The 19,594-nt window shown below is 36.0% G+C and overlaps 1 protein-coding gene across 1 annotated transcript in view; it reads right to left on the bottom strand.

Moving 5' to 3' along the window:
• Positions 1-385: 385 nt before the first annotated feature.
• The window catches only part of LOC138306092 (uncharacterized), a 49,151-nt gene continuing 29,942 nt past the window's right edge, over positions 386-19,594 (bottom strand). The window contains exon 4 of the mRNA XM_069246453.1: positions 386-967. The gene's annotated coding sequence lies outside the window, so the exon portion shown is untranslated. The remainder of the gene's footprint in view (positions 968-19,594) is intronic.

Below are 19,594 nucleotides of genomic sequence, written 5' to 3'. Positions count from 1 at the left end.
CAGTGTCCTTGGCTGGTTAACGCGGGAAGAAATAACAGTCGCGCTCTATGTAGGCGAGGGTTACCATCCGTTAGAATAAATTCCGGACCAAAAGCACTAGCATATAGTCTAACGTTAACATTGAAGACTTCATCGCAGTACCTTTTGGTCATCAAATTGCCGTTCGGGAAGACATAGACACTTATACCGCCCCAGACCATCACAGACCAACCGCCATATCGGTCTTGTTTCGAGACGTTGACTGTGTGAAATTGTTAATTTGGTAGTCCCCACACCCTAACACGCCTGTCTGTGAAGTCGAGACAGAATCTGGACTCGTCAGTGAACACAAAAAAGGTACAGGCTCCGATAGTCCATCTCGCATGAACACGGGCCCATGCAAGTCTAGCCAGAGCGTGCCTTCCAGGCAAGGGAATCCTCACTGCAGTTCCACGGGACCTCAGACCTTCGTGATAATTTCTGTTATGTACAGTTTACGTAGATAATCTCGAGTTCCCGTGGTGTTTATTACTTCATTCCGTAGTGCAGTAGCGTTACTTAAACTCTAACGCCGAGCTTCAATGACGAGTTACCGGTCCTGACACTGTGATGTAGCCCGTTGCTGGCCTCCTGCGTGTCGTCTAGCAACAGTTCCAAAAGTTTGATGCCGATTCAACATGCGGGCCACAACGCTTTGGGACACAACATGGTCATTGGCTACATCTGGGTGATACCTACAATACTAACATACCAACGTCCCCAATCCATGTCAGAAGCATCAACGGTGTCTAGTGTGTTTTCGGGCATACCCTGTGCCAAAACGCCATAAGTGTTTACTCTACAAAGTCCTTTCACAAAAAAGCAAATGTGGCATTCACTATTCCTTATGATAAATCTTTTAAATTCAAGAACGAAAAACACAATTTGATCGAAAAAGAAAACCAAAAGTGATATATATGTGACATAATCCGTAAGCGTCATGTCGACCCTGAAAAATGAAATTCACGGAATCATTTAATTTTATATTTTATATGTTATGGTTTGTCACCCAGTGAATTCGCAATATTGTTGCTTATGTCACTTGTGTAATATGACCTGGAGCGATTTTCATTGGCTGAAAATTCATTGTGACGTCAAGACAAAAACAATAAAATGACGTCAGTATTTCAAGACATGCGAGACAAACTGGCGACCTCCGCTGGACTTTCGCAATACAAATGAAAACAACATAGAAATTATAAAAATGAACTTATATGGTTAGGCGGACGTCAGCGATTCTTTTCCCTCTTTTGTCATTTCACAATGCATATTTTCTATGAACACGCATTAACAACTTCCGTATTTTCGTAGTTACAGCGAAGATATTTACGAGAGAAAGATTGATACATACCTTTTATGAAATGTTCAAATACAGTTAACATCAAACAACGACTTGCGATCGTGTAGGAAGGTAATACTGACACCGTTAGTCCCTTAATCAACCTAATTAAGATACAGATCCTTATTATCACTGCGTTTGATGGAAAGGAGTGGTTATAAGGATCTGTATTTTAATCAGATTTTCCCTTAATTACCTAATGACTTGATACGACACTTGTATAAACTTAAGATCATGAGCAATTGTCCATGTCGGTTGGTGCAATATAACCCCTCTAACTCGAACCCGGATTCCTTGAATACCCCCTTTATCCTCAAATGGCAGATCAGATGCTGGCTGTCAGTAACTAAATACATGCTATCATGTTCATTCGATGTATAAGGGATGTTATTAGTTGAACTGAAAAAAATAATTGTAAACGTCTTCCTTACCCATCCATCGTTACAACCAGCAAGGAAAAGCACTGTACACAATAGGAAAATCAACTTCATTATCGCTCAGTTACTCTGTTTCTTTTGTTGAGGTGTTGTGTTTATTTCTTAATACATTGTACGTTCGATGCAATGCCATAAACGGGGATTGTACATAATGTAACACGCACATTTATATCATATATTTTAATATTATTCTAAACGTATCCTATTTTTAAGGAATGACATCTCTTCCTACTTCAATTATATGTTAGATACATCAGATCATAAAAAGATAAAACCGTCGCTATTAAATACATTAAACATATCAAATGACCAGATTGGAATTCATTGAATTGTCTTCGGCTCAAATTGGCTAAAAAGTTGTGATTTCACAACTTTTCTATCCTCGCCTATTTTTTTTCTTCCTTTTGTTAGAATATTAAATCCACTTTTATTTATGGTTGATTATTATTGATATATACCCTCAAAGTATTTACAAAGAAGCAATATTTTCACCTAGTTATGGAGTTGATATTTTCCATCAGACAATATCCTTGTGCATAAAATAAAAACTCCAAAATTGAACTGAACATTTAATATTTCTTCATTTTTAGCTCACCTGGCCCGAAGGGCAGGAAGAGGTAAATCTTATAAATAGCTAATTGTCCTAAAGCTCTGCATGGATTGTAACCAAATTTGGCCAAAAACATCATTGGGGGAAGGGGAACAGAACTTGTATAAATTTTGGCTCTGACCCCCTGGCGGCAGGAAGGTTGGGGCCCAATAGAGGAAATAGGGGTAAATCCTATAAATCGCTTCTTGTCCTAGAGTTCTGCATGGATTGTAACCAAATATGGCCATAAACATCCTTGGGGAAAGTGGAACAGAACTTGTATTAATTTTTTGCTCTGACCCCCGGGGGGCAGGAGGGGCGGGGGCCAATAGGGGAAATAGAGGTAAATCCTATAAATCGCTACTTGTCCTAGAGTTCTGCATGGATTGTAACCAAATTTGGCCACAATCATCCTTGGGGGAAGGGAAACAGAACTTGTATTAATTTTGGCTCTGACCCCCTGGGGCAGGAGGGGCGGGGCCCTATAGGGGAAATAGGGGTAAATTCTATAAAACGCTACTTGTCCTAGAGTTATGCATGGATTGTAACCAAATTTGGCCACAAACATGCTTGGGGGAAGGTGAACAGAAAATTGTATAAATTTTGGTTCTGACCCCCCTGGGGCAGGAGGGGCGGGGCCCAATAGGGGAAATAGAGGTAAATCCTATAAATCGCTAAGAGCCATATAGTTCTGCTTGGATTTTAACCAAATTTGGCCCAGAAACATCCTTGGGGTTAACAGAATTTGTATAAATTTTGGCTTTGACCCCCTGGAGCAGAAAGAGTGGGGCCCAATAGGGGAATAAGAGGTAAATATTCCAATTCCTTCAAAAAAGTAACAATGAACCTGTATTCAGAACATTCCTAGGTATTACAAACCGGGTGAGCGATACAGGCCCTCTGGGCCTCTTGTTATTATAGACATATACAGATCACAAAAGTCCATTGTTGTTGTATACGATGCATCGCTATTTGGTGTTCAACTGTTATAAAATACAGGAAATACAACCTCTAGAGAAATAAACATTGTGTAAATATATCCCACTCGTTAGTTTACTGTATTACATGAAATATTCGTTATGTTACCTTTACAGTATTACATGAAATATTCGTTGTGTTACCTTTACTGTATTACATGAAATATTCGTTGTGTTATATTTACTGTATTACATGTGATATGCGTTGTGTTACCTGTACTGTATTACATGTGATATGCGTTGTGTTACCTTTACTGTATTACATGTGATATGCGTTGTGTTACCTGTACTGTATTACATGTGATATGCGTTGTGTTACCTGTACTGTATTACATGTGATATGCGTTGTGTTACATTTACTGTATTACATGTGATATGCGTTGTGTTACCTGTACTGTATTACATGTGATATGCGTTTTATTACCTGTACTGTATTACATGCGATATTCGTTGTGTTACCTTTACTGTATTACATGTGATATTCGTTGTGTTACCTTTACTGTATTACATGTGATATGCGTTGTGTTACCTTTACTGTATTACATGTGATATGCGTTGTGTTACCTTTACTGTATTACATGTGATATGCGTTGTGTTACCTGTACTGTATTACATGTGATATTCGTTGTGTTACCTTTACTGTATTACATGTGATATTCGTTGTGTGATCTTTACTGTATTACATGTGATATGCGTTGTGTTACCTTTACTGTATTACATGTGATATGCGTTGTGTTACCTGTACTGTTTTACATGTGATATTCGTTGTGTTATTTTTACTGTTTTACATGTGATATGCGTTGTGTTACCTTTACTGTATTACATGTGATATGCGTTGTGTTACCTGTACTGTATTTACATGTGATATTCGTTGTGTTACATTTACTGTATTACATGTGATATGCGTTGTGTTACCTTTACTGTATTACATGTGATATGCGTTGTGTTACCTGTACTGTATTACATGTGATATTCGTTGTGTTATCTGTACTGTATTACATGTGATATTCGATGTGTTACCTGTACTGTATTACATGTGATATTCGTTGTGTTATTTTTTCTGTATTACATGTGATATGCGTTGTGTTACCTGTACTGTATTACATGTGATATGCGTTTTATTACCTGTACTGTATTACATGCGATATTCGTTGTGTTACCTTTACTGTATTACATGTGATATTCGTTGTGTTACCTTTACTGTATTACATGTGATATGCGTTGTGTTACCTTTACTGTATTACATGTGATATGCGTTGTGTTACCTGTACTGTATTACATGTGATATTCGTTGTGTTACCTGTACTGTATTACATGTGATATTCGTTGTGTTACCTTTACTGTATTACATGTGATATTCGTTGTGTTACCTTTACTGTATTACATGTGATATTCGTTGTGTTATCTTTACTGTATTACATGTGATATGCGTTGTGTTACCTTTACTGTATTACATGTGATATGCGTTGTGTTACCTTTACTGTATTACATGTGATATTCGTTGTGTTATATTTACTGTATTACATGTGATATGCGTTGTGTTACCTTTACTGTATTACATGTGATATTCGTTGTGTTACCTGTACTGTTTTACATGTGATATTCGTTGTGTTATTTTTACTGTTTTACATGTGATATTCGTGTGTTACCTTTACTGTATTACATGTGATATGTGTTGTGTTACCTTTACTGTATTACATGTGATATGCGTTGTGTTACATTTACTGTATTACATGTGATATGCGTTGTGTTACCTTTACTGTATTACATGTGATATGCGTTGTGTTACCTTTACTGTATTACATGTGATATGCGTTGTGTTATCTGTACTGTATTACATGTGATATTCGATGTGTTACCTGTACTGTATTACATGTGATATTCGTTGTGTTATTTTTTCTGTATTACATGTGATATTCGTTGTGTTACCTGTACTGTATTACATGTGATATTCGTTGTGTTATATTTACTGTATTACATGTGATATGCGTTGTGTTACCTTTACTGTATTACATGTGATATTCGTTGTGTTATTTTTACTGTATTACATGTGATATTCGTTGTGTTACCTGTACTGTATTACATGTGATATTCGTTGTGTTACCTTTACTGTATTACATGTGATATGCGTTGTGTTACCTTTACTGTATTACATGTGATATGCGTTGTGTTACCTTTACTGTATTACATGTGATATGCGTTGTGTTACCTGTACTGTATTACATGTGATATTCGTTGTGTTATCTTTACTGTATTACATGTGATATGCGTTGTGTTACCTTTACTGTATTACATGTGATATTCGTTGTGTTACCTGTACTGTATTACATGTGATATTCGTTGTGTTACCTTTACTGTATTACATGTGATATTCGTTGTGTTACCTTTACTGTATTACATGTGATATTCGTTGTGTTACCTTTACTGTATTACATGTGATATTCGTTGTGTTACCTTTACTGTATTACATGTGATATTCGTTGTGTTACCTGTACTGTATTACATGTGATATTCGTTGTGTTACCTTTACTGTATTACATGTGATATTCGTTGTGTTACCTTTACTGTATTACATGTGATATGCGTTGTGTTACCTTTACTGTATTACATGTGATATGCGTTGTGTTACCTTTACTGTATTACATGTGATATTCGTTGTGTTACCTTTACTGTATTACATGTGATATTCGTTGTGTTATATTTACTGTATTACATGTGATATGCGTTGTGTTACCTTTACTGTATTACATGTGATATTCGTTGTGTTACCTTTACTGTTTTACATGTGATATTCGTTGTGTTATTTTTACTGTATTACATGTGATATGCGTTGTGTTACCTGTACTGTATTACATGTGATATTCGTTGTGTTATTTTTACTTTGTTTTTTACATTTATTACATGTGATATTCGTTGTGTTACCTGTACTGTATTACATGTGATATTCGTTGTGTTATTTTTACTGTTTTACAAGTGATATTCGTTGTGTTACCTTTACTGTATTACATGTGATATTCGTTGTGTTACCTGTACTGTATTACATGTGATATTCGTTGTGTTACCTTTACTGTATTACATGTGATATTCGTTGTGTTACCTTTACTGTATTACATGTGATATGCGTTGTGTTACCTGTACTGTATTACATGTGATATTCGTTGTGTTACCTTTACTGTATTACATGTGATATTCGTTGTGTTACCTTTACTGTATTACATGTGATATGCGTTGTGTTACCTGTACTGTATTACATGTGATATGCGTTGTGTTACCTTTACTGTATTACATGTGATATGCGTTGTGTTACCTTTACTGTATTACATGTGATATGCGTTGTGTTACCTTTACTGTATTACATGTGATATGCGTTGTGTTACTTACTGTATTACATGTGATATGCGTTGTTGTTTGATACATGTGATATCGTTGTGTTACCTGTACTGTATTACATGTGATATTCGTTGTGTTACCTTTACTGTATTACATGTGATATGCGTTGTGTTACCTTTACTGTATTACATGTGATATTCGTTGTGTTACCTTTACTGTATTACATGTGATATGCGTTGTGTTACCTGTACTGTATTACATGTGATATGCGTTGTGTTACCTGTATTGTATTACATGTGATATTCGTTGTGTTACCTGTACTGTATTACATGTGATATGCGTTGTGTTACCTGTACTGTATTACATGTGATATTCGTTGTGTTACCTGTACTGTATTACATGTGATATGCGTTGTGTTACCTGTACTGTATTACATGTGATATTCGTTGTGTTACCTTTACTGTATTACATGTGATATTCGTTGTGTTACCTGTACTGTATTACATGTGATATTCGTTGTGTTACCTTTACTGTATTACATGTGATATTCGTTGTGTTACCTTTACTGTATTACATGTGATATGCGTTGTGTTACCTGTACTTGTATTACATGTGATATGCGTTGTGTTTACCTGTACTGTATTATACATGTGATATGCGTTGTGTTACCTGTACTGTATTACATGTGATATTCGTTGTGTTACCTTTACTGTATTACATGTGATATGCGTTGTGTTACCTGTACTGTATTACATGTGATATTCGTTGTGTTACCTTTACTGTATTACATGTGATATTCGTTGTGTTACCTGTACTGTATTACATGTGATATGCGTTGTGTTACCTGTATTGTATTACATGTGTGATATGCGTTGTGTTACCTGTACTGTATTACATGTGATATGCGTTGTGTTACCTGTATTGTATTACATGTGATATTCGTTGTGTTACCTTTACTGTATTACATGTGATATGCGTTGTGTTACCTGTACTGTATTACATGTGATATGCGTTGTGTTACCTTTACTGTATTACATGTGATATTCGTTGTGTTACCTGTACTGTATTACATGTGATATTCGTTGTGTTACCTGTACTGTATTACATGTGATATGCGTTGTGTTACCTGTACTGTATTACATGTGATATGCGTTGTGTTACCTGTACTGTATTACTAAGTCGTGGGTTTGTGTTATCTTTACTGTGTAAGTCGTGGATTTGTGTTATCTTTACTGTGTAAGTCGTGGGTTTGTGTTATCTTTACTATGTAAGTCGTGGGTTTTGTGTTATTTTTACTGTGTAAGTCGTGGGTTTGTGTTATCTTTACTATGTAAATCGTGGGTTTGTGTTTTTCTTTACTGTTGTGTGAAGTCGTGGGTTTGTGTTATCTTACTATGTAAATCGACGTGGGTTTGTGTTATCGTGGGTTTGTGTTGTCTTTACTGTGTAAGTCGTGGGTTTGTGTTATCTTTACTGTGTAAGTCGTGAGTTTGTGTTATCTTTACTGTGTAAGGCGTGGATTTGTGTTATCTTTACTGTGTATAGTCGTGGGTGTGTGTTATTATCTTTTAATGTTGTAAGTCGTTAGGGAGTGGTTTGTGTTTTTATCTTTACTGGTTATAAGTCGTGGGTTTTGGTTGTTTGGTGTTGATCTTGCACTATTGCGTAATGTTTACTGTGGGGTTTTGTTTGTGTTATCTTTAATGTGGGTAAGTCGTATGGGTTTTTGTGTTATAATTGCCTGTCGGTATAGTCGTGAGGTTTGTGTGTGTTTATCTTTGCTGTTGGTAACGTCGAGGGTTGCGGGCACGGGTTTTTGATGTGTAAGGTCCCTGCTTCTCGTGGTATCTTCCATGAGTCCGTGGGTGTCCTTTTGTGTACTTTTTCTTTACTATGTAAGTCGTGGGTTTGTGTGTTCTTTGCTGTGTCAGTCATAAGGTTTGTGTTGAAAGTTCGTCTGTGTAGTCTTGGCGTTTCCTTATCTTTGCTTGGGTGTTTCGTCAATTGGGGGCTGTTGTGTTTTTGCTTCGGCTGTGTATGTTTTGTGTTTGTGATATCTTTACTATGTAAGTTCGTGGGTTTTGTGTTATTTTACTAATGTAAAGTCCGTGGGTTTGTGTTATAGTTACTTGTGTAAGTCGAGGGGATTTTGTTATCTTTGGCTGTGTAAAAGTCGTGGGTTTTGTGTTATCTTTACTATGTAAGTCGTGGGTTTGTTGCTTATCTTTTAAATATGTAGGGTTCGTTGGAAGTGTGGTTATCTTTGCTATTCGTGGGTCGTGGGGTTTGTCTTTGCTTTGCTATGTAAGTCGTGGGTTTGTGTTTATTCTTTACTGTGGAGTAAGCTCGTGTGGTTTTTGTGTTATCTTTGCTGTGTAAGTTACGTGAGTGGATTGTGTTTTATCTTCTGTTCTATAAGTCGTGGGTTTTTGTGTTATCTTTGCTGTTCGTAAGTTCGTGGGTTTGTGTTGGTCTTAACTATTGTAAGGTGGTTGGGTTTTTGTGTTTCTCTTCCTGTGTTGTATGTCGTGGGTTTGTCTTTGTGTTATCTTTTACTGATGTAGAGTCGTGGGTTAGTGTGTTATCCTTACTATGTTTAAGTCGGGGTTTGTGTTTCTTTACTATGTAACGTCGTTTGGTTTGTGTCCTATCTTTACTATGTAAGTACGTGGGTTTGTGTGTTACTCTTTGCTGTGTCTTGTAAGTCGTGGGTTTGTGTGATCCTTTACTATGTAAAGTCGTGGAGTTTGTGTTATCTTTAGGTGTGGTAAGGTCGTGGGTTTGTGTTATCTTTTCGTGTAAGTGTGGATTTGTGTTATCTTTACTCTATAAGTCCGTGGAGGTTTGTGTTATCTTTACTGTTGTAAGTCGTGGGTTTGTGTTATCTTAACTATGTAAGCTCCGTGGGTTTTTGTTATCTTTGCTGTGTAAGGTCGTGGGTTTGTGTTTTCTTTATGTGTAAGTCGGGGTTTGTGTTATCTTTATATGTAATGTCGTGGGTTTGTGTTATCTTTACTGTGTGTAAGTCGTGGGTTTGTTGTGTTATCTTTACTGTTTACTGTGTAAGTCGTGGGTTTGTGTACTGTTTACTGTGTGTCGTGGGTTTGTGTTATCTTTACTGTGTAAGTCGTGGTTTGTTGTGTTCTTTACTGTTTTGTAAGTCGTGGGTTTGTGTTATCTTTACTGTGTAAGTCGTGGGTTTGTGTTATTTTTTACTGTGTAGTCGTGGTTTGTTTGTTTACTGTGTAAGTCGTGTGTTTTGTGTTGTGTTAGTCTTGGGTACTGTATCGTGGTGTCGTTGTGTTATTTACTGTATTACTGTGTCGTGGTTTACTGTTATTCTTGTGTGATATGTCGTTTGTGTTTGTTTATCTGTATTTGTGTAAGTCGTGGGTTTGTGTTATCTTTACTGTGTATTCATGGATCGTGCGTTTGTTCTTTACTGTATTACTTTGTATAAGTCGTGGGTTTGTGTTATCTTTACTGTGTAAGTCGTGGATATTCGTTTGTGTTATCTTTACTGTGTTAAGTCGTGTGATATTTTGTGTTATCTTTACTGTGTAATGTATATGTCGTTGTGTTTGTGTTGTCTGTTTACTGTGTATAGTCGTGGGTTTGTGTTATCTTTACTGTGTAAGTCGTGGGTTTGTGTTATCTTTACTGTGTAAGTCGTGGATTTGTGTTATTTTACTGTGTAAGTGTGTGTTATTTGTGTTATCTTTTGTGTATCTTTAAGTCGTGATATTGTTTGTGTTATCTTTACTGTGTAAGTCGTGGGTTTGTGTTATCTTTACTGTGTAAGTGTGTGTAGTCGTTGTTTGTGTTAGTCGTGGGTTTTACTGTGTACTTTTACTGTGTAAGTTGTGTATTTTGTGTTAAGTCGTGGGTTTGTGTGTTAGTCGTGTGTTTGTTTTTGTATTACTGTATAAGTCGTGTGTTTGTGTTATCTTTGTGTGTAAGTCGTGGGTTTGTGTTATCTTTACTGTGTACATGTGTCGTGGGTTTGTGTGTTTCTTTACTGTGTTTGTGTCGTGGGTTTGTGTGTTACCTTTACTGTATTACATGTGTAAGTCGTGGGTTTGTGTTATCTTTACTGTGTATAGTCGTGGTTTGTGTTATCTTTACTGTATGTGTAAGTCGTGGGTTTGTGTTATCTTTACTGTGTAAGTCGTGGGTTTGTGTTATCTTTACTGTGTTAGTCGTGTATTTGTGTTATCTTTACTGTGTATATGTGGGTTTGTGTTGTTATCTTTACTGTGTGTAAGTGTGATGTGTTTGTGTTATCTTTACTGTGTAAGTCGTGGGTTTGTGTTATCTTTACTGTGTAAGTCGTGGATATGTTGTGTTATCTTTACTGTGTTAAGTCGTGGGTTTGTGTTATCTTTACTGTGTACATGTCGTGGGTTTGTGTTATCTTACTGTATTACATGTGTAAGTCGTGGGTTTGTGTTATCTTTACTGTGTAAGTCGTGGGTTTGTGTTATCTTTACTGTGTACAGTCGTGGGTTTTGTGTTATATCTTTACTGTGTAAGTCGTGGGTTTGTGTTATCTTTACTGTGTAACATGTGATTTTGTGTTATCTTTACTGTTTAAGTCGTGGGTTTGTGTGTTATCTTTACTGTGTAAGTCGTGGGTGTGATGTTTCGTTTGTGTTATCTTTACTGTATCTTTAATGTCGTGGGTTTGTGTTATCTTTACTGTGTTACACTGTGTGGGTCGTTGGGTTTGTGTTTTTACTGTGTAAGTCATGTGGGTTTCGTTGTGTTATCTTTACTGTAAGTCGTGATATTTTGTGTTATCTTTACTGTATTAAGTCGTGGGTTTGTGTTATCTTTACTGTGTAATGTGTGGGTTTGTGTTGTCGTTTACTGTTTGTAAGTCGTGGGTTTGTGTTATCTTTACTGTGTAAGTCGTGGGTTTGTGTTACTGTTGTCGTGTTTTGTGTTATCTTTGCTGTGTAGTCGTGGGTTTGTGTTATCTACTTTACTGTGTAAGTCGTGGGTTTGTGTTATCTTTACTGTGTATAGTACGTGTGATATGTTTTGTGTTATCTTTACTGTGTAAGTGTGGGTTTCGTGTGTTTTGTGTTTCGTTTGGTTTTTTATCTTTACTGTAAGTCGTGGGTTTTGTGTTATCTTTACTGTGTAAGTCGTGGGTTGTGTTGTTACTGTCTTTACGTGTAATATCGTGGGTTTGTGTTATCTTTACTGTGTAAGTCGTGTTGTTTGTGTTACCTTCTTTACTGTGTAAGTCGTGGTTTGTGTTATCTTTACTGTGTAAGTCGTGGGTTTGTGTTATCTTTACTGTGTAAGTCGTGATTTCGTTGTGTTTATCTTTTACTGTGTTGTCGTGGGTTTGTGTTATCTTTACTGTGTAAGTCGTGGGTTTGTGTTATCTTTACTGTGTAAGTCGTGGGTTTGTGTTACCTTTCTTTACTGTGTTAAGTCGTGGGTTTTGTGTTATCTTTACTGTGTAAGTCGTGGGTTTTGTGTTATCTTTACTGTGTAAGTCGTGGGTTTGTGTTATCTTTACTGTGTAAGTCGTGGGTTTGTACGTGTCTTTACTGTGTAAGTATTGTTTGTGTTATCTTTACTGTTTAAGTCGATATGGGTTTGTGTTATCTTACTGTTTACATGTGATAGTCGTGGGTTGTGTTTTGTTTTACATGTGATAGTCGTGGGTTTGTGTTATCTTTACTGTGTATTACATTTGTGTGGGTTTGTGTTATTTTCTTTACTGTGTAAGTCGTGTTTTGTGTTACTCTTTTACTGTGTAAGTCGTGGGTTTGTGTTATCTTTACTGTGTAAGTCGTGGGTTTGTGTTATCTTTACTGTGTAAGTGTGATATGCGTTGTGTTCTTTTTACTGTGTAAGTCGTGGTTTGTGTTATCTTTACTGTGTAAGTCGTGGTATTCGTTTGTGTTATCTTTACTGTGTGTAAGTCGTGGGTTTTGTGTTGTGTTATACTTTACTGTGTTAGTCATGTGTGTGTTTGTGTTATCTTTTATTGTGTGTAAGTCGTGGGTTGTGTGTTATCTTTACTGTGTAAGTGTGTTGTGTTTGTGTTATCTTTATCTTACATGTGTAGTCGTGGGTTTGTGTTATCTTTACTGTGTAAGTCGTGGTTGTGTTATCTTTACTGTGTAAGTCGTGGTGATATGCGTTGTGTTATCTTTACTGTGTAAGTCGTGGGTTCGTTGTGTTATCTTTACTGTGTGTAAGTCGTGGGTTTGTTACCTTATCTTTTACTGTGTAAGTATGTGATATGTGTGTATCTTTACCTTTACTGTGTAAGTCGTGGTTTTGTTGTGTTACCTGTTAAGTCGTGGGTTTGTGTTATCTTTACTGTGTAAGTCGTGGGTTTTGTGTTACCTGTTACTGTGTTAAGTGTACATGTGTAAGTCGTGGTTTTGTGTTTTCTGTTTACTGTGTAAGTCGCGTTTGTGTTATCTTTACTGTGTAGTCGTTACTGTGTTAGTCGTGTACTGTGTATTATCTTTACTGTGTAAGTCGTGGGTTTGTGTTATCTTACTGTGTAAGTGTGTTTTGTTATTGTTGTGTATACCTTTCTTACCTGTGTAGTCGTGTTTTGTGTTATCTTTGTGTAAGTCGTGGTTTGTGTTATCTTTACTGTTGGGTTTGTGTGTTATCTTTACTGTGTAAGTCGTGGGTTGTGTTATCTTTACTGTGTAAGTCGTGATATTTGTGTTATCTTTACTGTGTATTAGTGTGTCGTATGCGTTGTGTTATCTTTACTGTGTAAGTCGTGGGTTTGTGTTATCTTTACTGTGTACATGTGTGGGTTGTGTTACCTGTGTGTCTTTCGTGGGTTTGTGTGATTTGTGGTGTTGTGTTATCTTTACTGTGTATTAGTCGTGGGTATGCGTTGTGTTATCTTTACTGTGTATGTGTATCGTGGGTTTGTGTTATCTTTACTGTGTAAGTCGTGTTTGGTTTTGTGTTATCTTTACTGTGTAAGTCGTGGGTTTTGTGTGTTACTTTACTGTTACATGTGATAGTCGTGGGTTTGTGTTATCTTTACTGTGTAAGTCGTGGGTTTGTGTTGTTATCTTTACTGTGTAAGTCGTGGGTTTGTGTTATCTTTACTGTGTAATGTGTGCGTTTGTGTTTGTGTTTTACTTTTGTGTAAGTCGTTGTTTGTTTTCTTTACTGTGTAATGTGATAGTCGTTGTGTTTGTGTTATGTTTACTGTGTATGTCGTTTGTGTTACTGTTACTCTTTACTGTGTTTCGTGGGTTGTGTTATCTTTACTGTGTAAGTCGTGATGTTTTGTGTTATCTTTACTGTATTCATGGTGGGTTTGTGTTATCTTTTGTATTACTGTGTAGTCGTGGGTTTGTGTTTCTTTACTGTGTAAGTCGTTGTGTTACCTGTTATTACATGTGATATTCGTTGTGTTTCTTTTTACTGTGTAAGTCGTGGTGTTTTTGTGTTATCTTTACTGTGTAAGATATGTCGGTTTGTGTTATCCTTTACTGTGTATTAGTGTGATTTGTGTTGTGTTATCTTACTGTATGTGTACATGTGATTTGTTGTGTGTATACTTATTTTGTGAATAAGTCGTGTGTTTGTGTGTTTCTTTGTGTGTGTTATTTTATCTTTGTGTGTAAGTCGTCGTTGTGTTTCTTTACTGTTTACTGTGTAAGTCGTGGGTTTGTGTTATCTTTACTGTGTAAGTCGTGGGTTTGTGTTATCTTTACTATGTAAAGTCGTGGGTTTTGTGTTATCTTTACTGTGTAAGTCGTGATATTTGTGTTTTCTTCTTTACTGTATTAATGTGTCGTGGGTTTGTGTGGTTCTTTACTGTGTAAGTCGTCGTGGGTTTGTGTTATCTTTACTGTGTAAGTCGTGGGTTGTGTTTCTTTACTGTGTAAGTCGTGGGTTTGTGTTATCTTTACTGTAGTACATGTGTTGTGTCTGTGGGTTTGATATTGTTTATCTTTACTGTATTATGTGTGTCGTGTCGTTTGTGTTATCTTTACTGTATTACATGTGATATGCGTTGTGTTACCTGTACTGTATTACATGTGATATTCGTTGTGTTACCTGTACTGTATTACATGTGATATTCGTTGTGTTACCTTTATCTTTTACCGTTGTTAACAAGTGTGTGACAAAGATCGCCTTCGACAGATGTAAATGTCCTATCTAATGGGTGTGCTTCGTCAACAACGTGCCAAGTAACCACATGTGAGAACCGGATAACGTTAAAGACCCAATACTCCAATATCTGTCTTATTGTTTCATGATTTATTAGAATGTTGAAAAATTCCTGTTGTAACTCATGCAAAGACATGACTACATTGTAACCAATATAAGCGATAATGAGACTTTTGATAAAAATCAAATAAATATTGAGCATCGCTAGGTGGGTCCCATTTAGGCAAACAAGCCAAAGTTAGCCGATATTGTAACGTCGTTGACGAAAATGTCACGCGACTACATCTACAAATACTAACCATATCGGGGTCGAATCTAAGTTGACTTTTTGTTGAAAGTTACATTTAGTGTGGCTTTAACATGGCGATGTTACAAAATTACGAAGAAATCGTTCTGTCTGTCCACAGCATAGACGGTTATTTTTCAGACATAATCGACGTGTATTGTAAAAATATTAGTAATATTTGAAGCGTAATTCATGTGCGCAGAGAGAGAACAATTGACGTAGGAATCCATCATGTAAAATTGCATATGATTACAGTAACTGAAAATAATCAGTTTTGCCTTGAATAGGGTAACGCATATATATTTTCTCTGGACATGAGATCGTAATTCATACGTCTGTGTATCTGATTAGTAAAACGTATGACAACTTGGTTTCTAAGTATGACAAATACAATCAGATGATAACAGCAGACATTTGCAGAAATGTCTGATGTTTAAATTCGCATAATTATCACATCCACAGTTTGCATTAAATTAACAAGAATTGAGAATTCAGTTTGAGTAGTATAGTACAGCGTTAGGAATGTTGACAATATCATATTTTACGACTAGTTTCGCTACAACAAATCTGGCTAATTACCACGAGAAGTGCATCTCACAGGAAAATGCCAAGTGAATTGTTCATTAAATGGTCGTCGTCGTCTTTCTTCTATTTAGGTAGATATGATACTGAAGACTTAATGGTTAGACAGCTCTTTAGAATGGAATATTCTGATCACACAATGTTACGTGTAATTCACAACTGTGCGTAACGTAGACTATTGATCTAAAAATCACCAAATATAGGTGCTATTGTATATATATTAAGTTAATTGGGATACGGTTACTGTGCTATTCGTTTTACCCATAGCTACGATGTAAAAACATAGAATTACCAATTTCCTCATTCATATTTTACTCGGTCACGGTTAAATAATCCGAACATTACAGTTCAGTAATTTATTAAAATATTTTTGGGGTAAAATGTTAATTAATATACTTTTTGTATTTACACCAAAATACTTCCCGTTTTTCACATGAAACTAAGATAAATGGTTGTTTTTCATAATTAAACTCAAACTCATGAAAACAGACAAACGCCTATTATTACTTTTCTAATAAGTGAAATTACTAGAACTAAATCTTAAAGAACAACATCAATGATTCCAATAATTTTGTGCAAAACGATTGTTATCAATTTGCATTTGAATTGTTAAATAGTAATGCATCAGTTGGAAGACTTGATTTAAGATCTCATTTCTATTGGAGCTCATTAACCTATTTATTACCGGTATGTTTTTGGCTAAAACTTTGACACAATTTTACTCACCACTGTATGTCTGTATATATATAGACTTGAGTCTATTTGTTTAATGTACAGCATTTCATTAGGAACTAAAACACCATAAGATAAAATATTACTCAATCCGCGTTTTTTTATTAGAGAGTTGTTTAAATTACATCAGGACACAGCACTTGATAGAAAAACAAGTACACATTAAATACAAACCAGATTTTTTTATAGTTATCATCTGACTAACATTTACTCTTTATATTTCAGGGTATAAAATATGGCAGTTACATAAAAATTGTACGTGTATAATAAAACAATTCAAAAACAAGCCATTTTACACCCCAAAGAAAACGTCGATTGTATTCTAGCTTACTTTAGTTGTATATATATAGCTTTTATTAGGTCACGTGAGACGAAGTCAGCAAGTGACCTCAATCTAATCGCAGTTTTTGTCCGTCGTCAGTTGCGTCGAACGTCGCTTGCGTCAGAGTAACGTCGTCCTTCCGCAATGTCACCGTAAACAAATTACTTTATCGACTTCTTCCTCTACAAAAACTTCAGAAGCACAATTCAATGAAAATTTAACACAAAACCTTCGTTAGGCAAAAAGGCCAAATACAAATTTTGTTTATAATATGTTGAATTGTTATGTTATAGATAAAGCGAAACCCAAAAAAAAAAGAAAGGAGGAAGGAAAATAAGGGGGGGGGGGGGGTGGGGTTGGGGGGGTTTTTTTGATTTTTGGGGTTTTTTTGGGTTTTTTTTTGGGGTCTTTTTATTAGTGGGGGTTACACCAAACAGTAATATTGTTGTTTTTTGTGTATTTGTTTATTTTGTATATATTTGATTTTATGTTGTGTTATTAGTTTGAATATTAAGAAATATTGTTTTTTTTGTTAGTTGTTTTTTTTTAAGTTTTACGGCCAAGACGACAAACTTAGGTCATTTTGGGCCAAACTAACAAAGTCAAGACATTGAATTAACATAAAATGCACATCTTCCTCAGGTTTCCCAATAAACATACAGTGGGAGTCGTCGTTTTCGGGAGAGTGAAGCACTTCTTTATCAATTAAAGTCTCATTTCAAACATGTTGTAAGTTCAGATAAGAAGTAACTCAATTTAGTAATTGAGATTCAATGGTCCTAAATTACCACCTAGATCCCTAATTAAGTTGTCATAACGAAGTTCCGAATTGTTATATTAGACAGGCCTATCTGTCTGGTGTTCCTCTATTCACCATCAATGATACTGAAAGTAACAAAATATCATCACCATCATTATCAAATAGAATTCTGCACATTTTTATCTATCTTCATACTTGTTTCCCCCTTATCTTCCTGACATTCTCTTATGTATTATTATTATTAACCTCGACCGGTGCATTGTATTATGTGTCCTTCATGAAAGTTTGGACACACAATTTGACCCATTTTATCCACACTTTTGACATTACTTATTTGAGCTCATATTTTTTACATCAATTGATTCGTCTTCACCTGCTCCGATTAGCATTAAACACGTAGTTTACATGGAAATAAAACTCCGCTTCTTTTTACTTCATCGATCTCCACATCATTGTATTAATATATTTTCAGTTAGACATTTCGCTTCATCTTAACACTTTTAAATTGCAATAAAGAAACTGAAGTCCGTGACCACGTAGTTCTGCGACAGGCGGCGGGTGTGACTACAACCCTTCCCTACTTTTTTTTACATATGGTGCCATATATTTGAGTCATTAATACAACTCTCATGTATGTATGTTATATATTATTATGCTGTAAACCATTTCGATACTCACACCTATAACAGAAAAGATCTATACACTAACTATCATGCCTATTGGTACCAACCATTGTATCAAGTTTTAACACACATGCCTTTTACGATATTCGACCTCAGGTCTTGGCCACATTTCACAAACAATTACACAACAGAAAACATGCTGTAAGATCAAAACCCTAAGGAGTTTTTTTAGTCCACCATCATCAGAATGTGTGGGCATTTTCACAATACGCCTGTTGTCACCGTGGTCCGACGACGCTACCGTCCTTCCGTCACTACTTCAGTCCGTCCGGTCCGACCAGTTAACAATTTCTATAGTTTATCCCTGCTATTTTCATCATGACATGTGACTGAAATTTACTACTCAATAATTTCATATGTAGGTTCCCCTATGACCCACTAGTTGTTGCATATATGCAATTTGTGGACCGATCGGTCACACCAAGTCATCTTGGATTTTTGATAGCTTGAATGTTTTGTTTACCGTGCAATTCTCACTAATAAGTATTGAAAGGAATCCTTTTCTCAAATATCATATACATGGTTACCCACAAGTACCCCATGTGAGCCATATTGCATTTTCGGTACCGATCGGTTGGAACAAGAATGCCTATAGAGGGGTGGGGGGGGGGGGGGGGGGGTGCGGGTTTGGGACAGCATCCATCTTGGTTTATGTTAAGTAGATGTATGTTTTCCGTCAATATACTCACAAAACAGTTCTGAAGTGGATATTTATCCATAATTTCTTAAAATGGTTACCCTAGGTCCCCTAGTTGTGCATATTGCATTATTGGAACCGATCGGTTATTTAAGTGTTGGCCGCAAATGAGTGCCCATCATGGATTTTGATTACATCATTGTATGATATCGACTTTTTACGATAAGAAAGGTTTACAAAATCGAACAGACACAAATTTCTAATATACCGTGTGGTTAGATAAAGTTTGAGAAAAGCGATGGGAAAGAATCCACTCTTTTATATTTCCATTGTCCAGATCTCAGTGATCATTCTTTGGTTGGGCACGCACAACGAATCCCTCTGGGATCTATTGTTTATAATAAACAGAAGACTACTCGATATCCTTAATGATAATGATGCATAAATTTCTACTCTTTTTCCATGATAAAATAAAAAATATTTAAAAAACACCGAACTCCGAATTGTGATGCGGATAATAATACCTAATACTATTGTTTGATTTACTGATGGCAAAGGTATTATACTATAGATTTCGCTCGAAGAACTTACCTTGTAAACCCATGACAGTTATCAGTTATCTAAACCCAATCCATTTATTTCATAGCGTCCCATTTGCTATTGTGATGCGTGGTGCTGGCATGGTTTTGTGCCACGAAGAGTACTCTCAGAATTATTGGGA

The sequence above is a fragment of the Argopecten irradians genome, chromosome 13 (assembly GCF_041381155.1).
Source record: "Argopecten irradians isolate NY chromosome 13, Ai_NY, whole genome shotgun sequence".
Taxonomy (NCBI): Eukaryota; Metazoa; Mollusca; class Bivalvia; order Pectinida; family Pectinidae; genus Argopecten; species Argopecten irradians.
The sequence above is the reverse complement of the archived record's forward strand: the minus strand, read 5'-3'. Positions and strand labels throughout refer to the sequence as shown.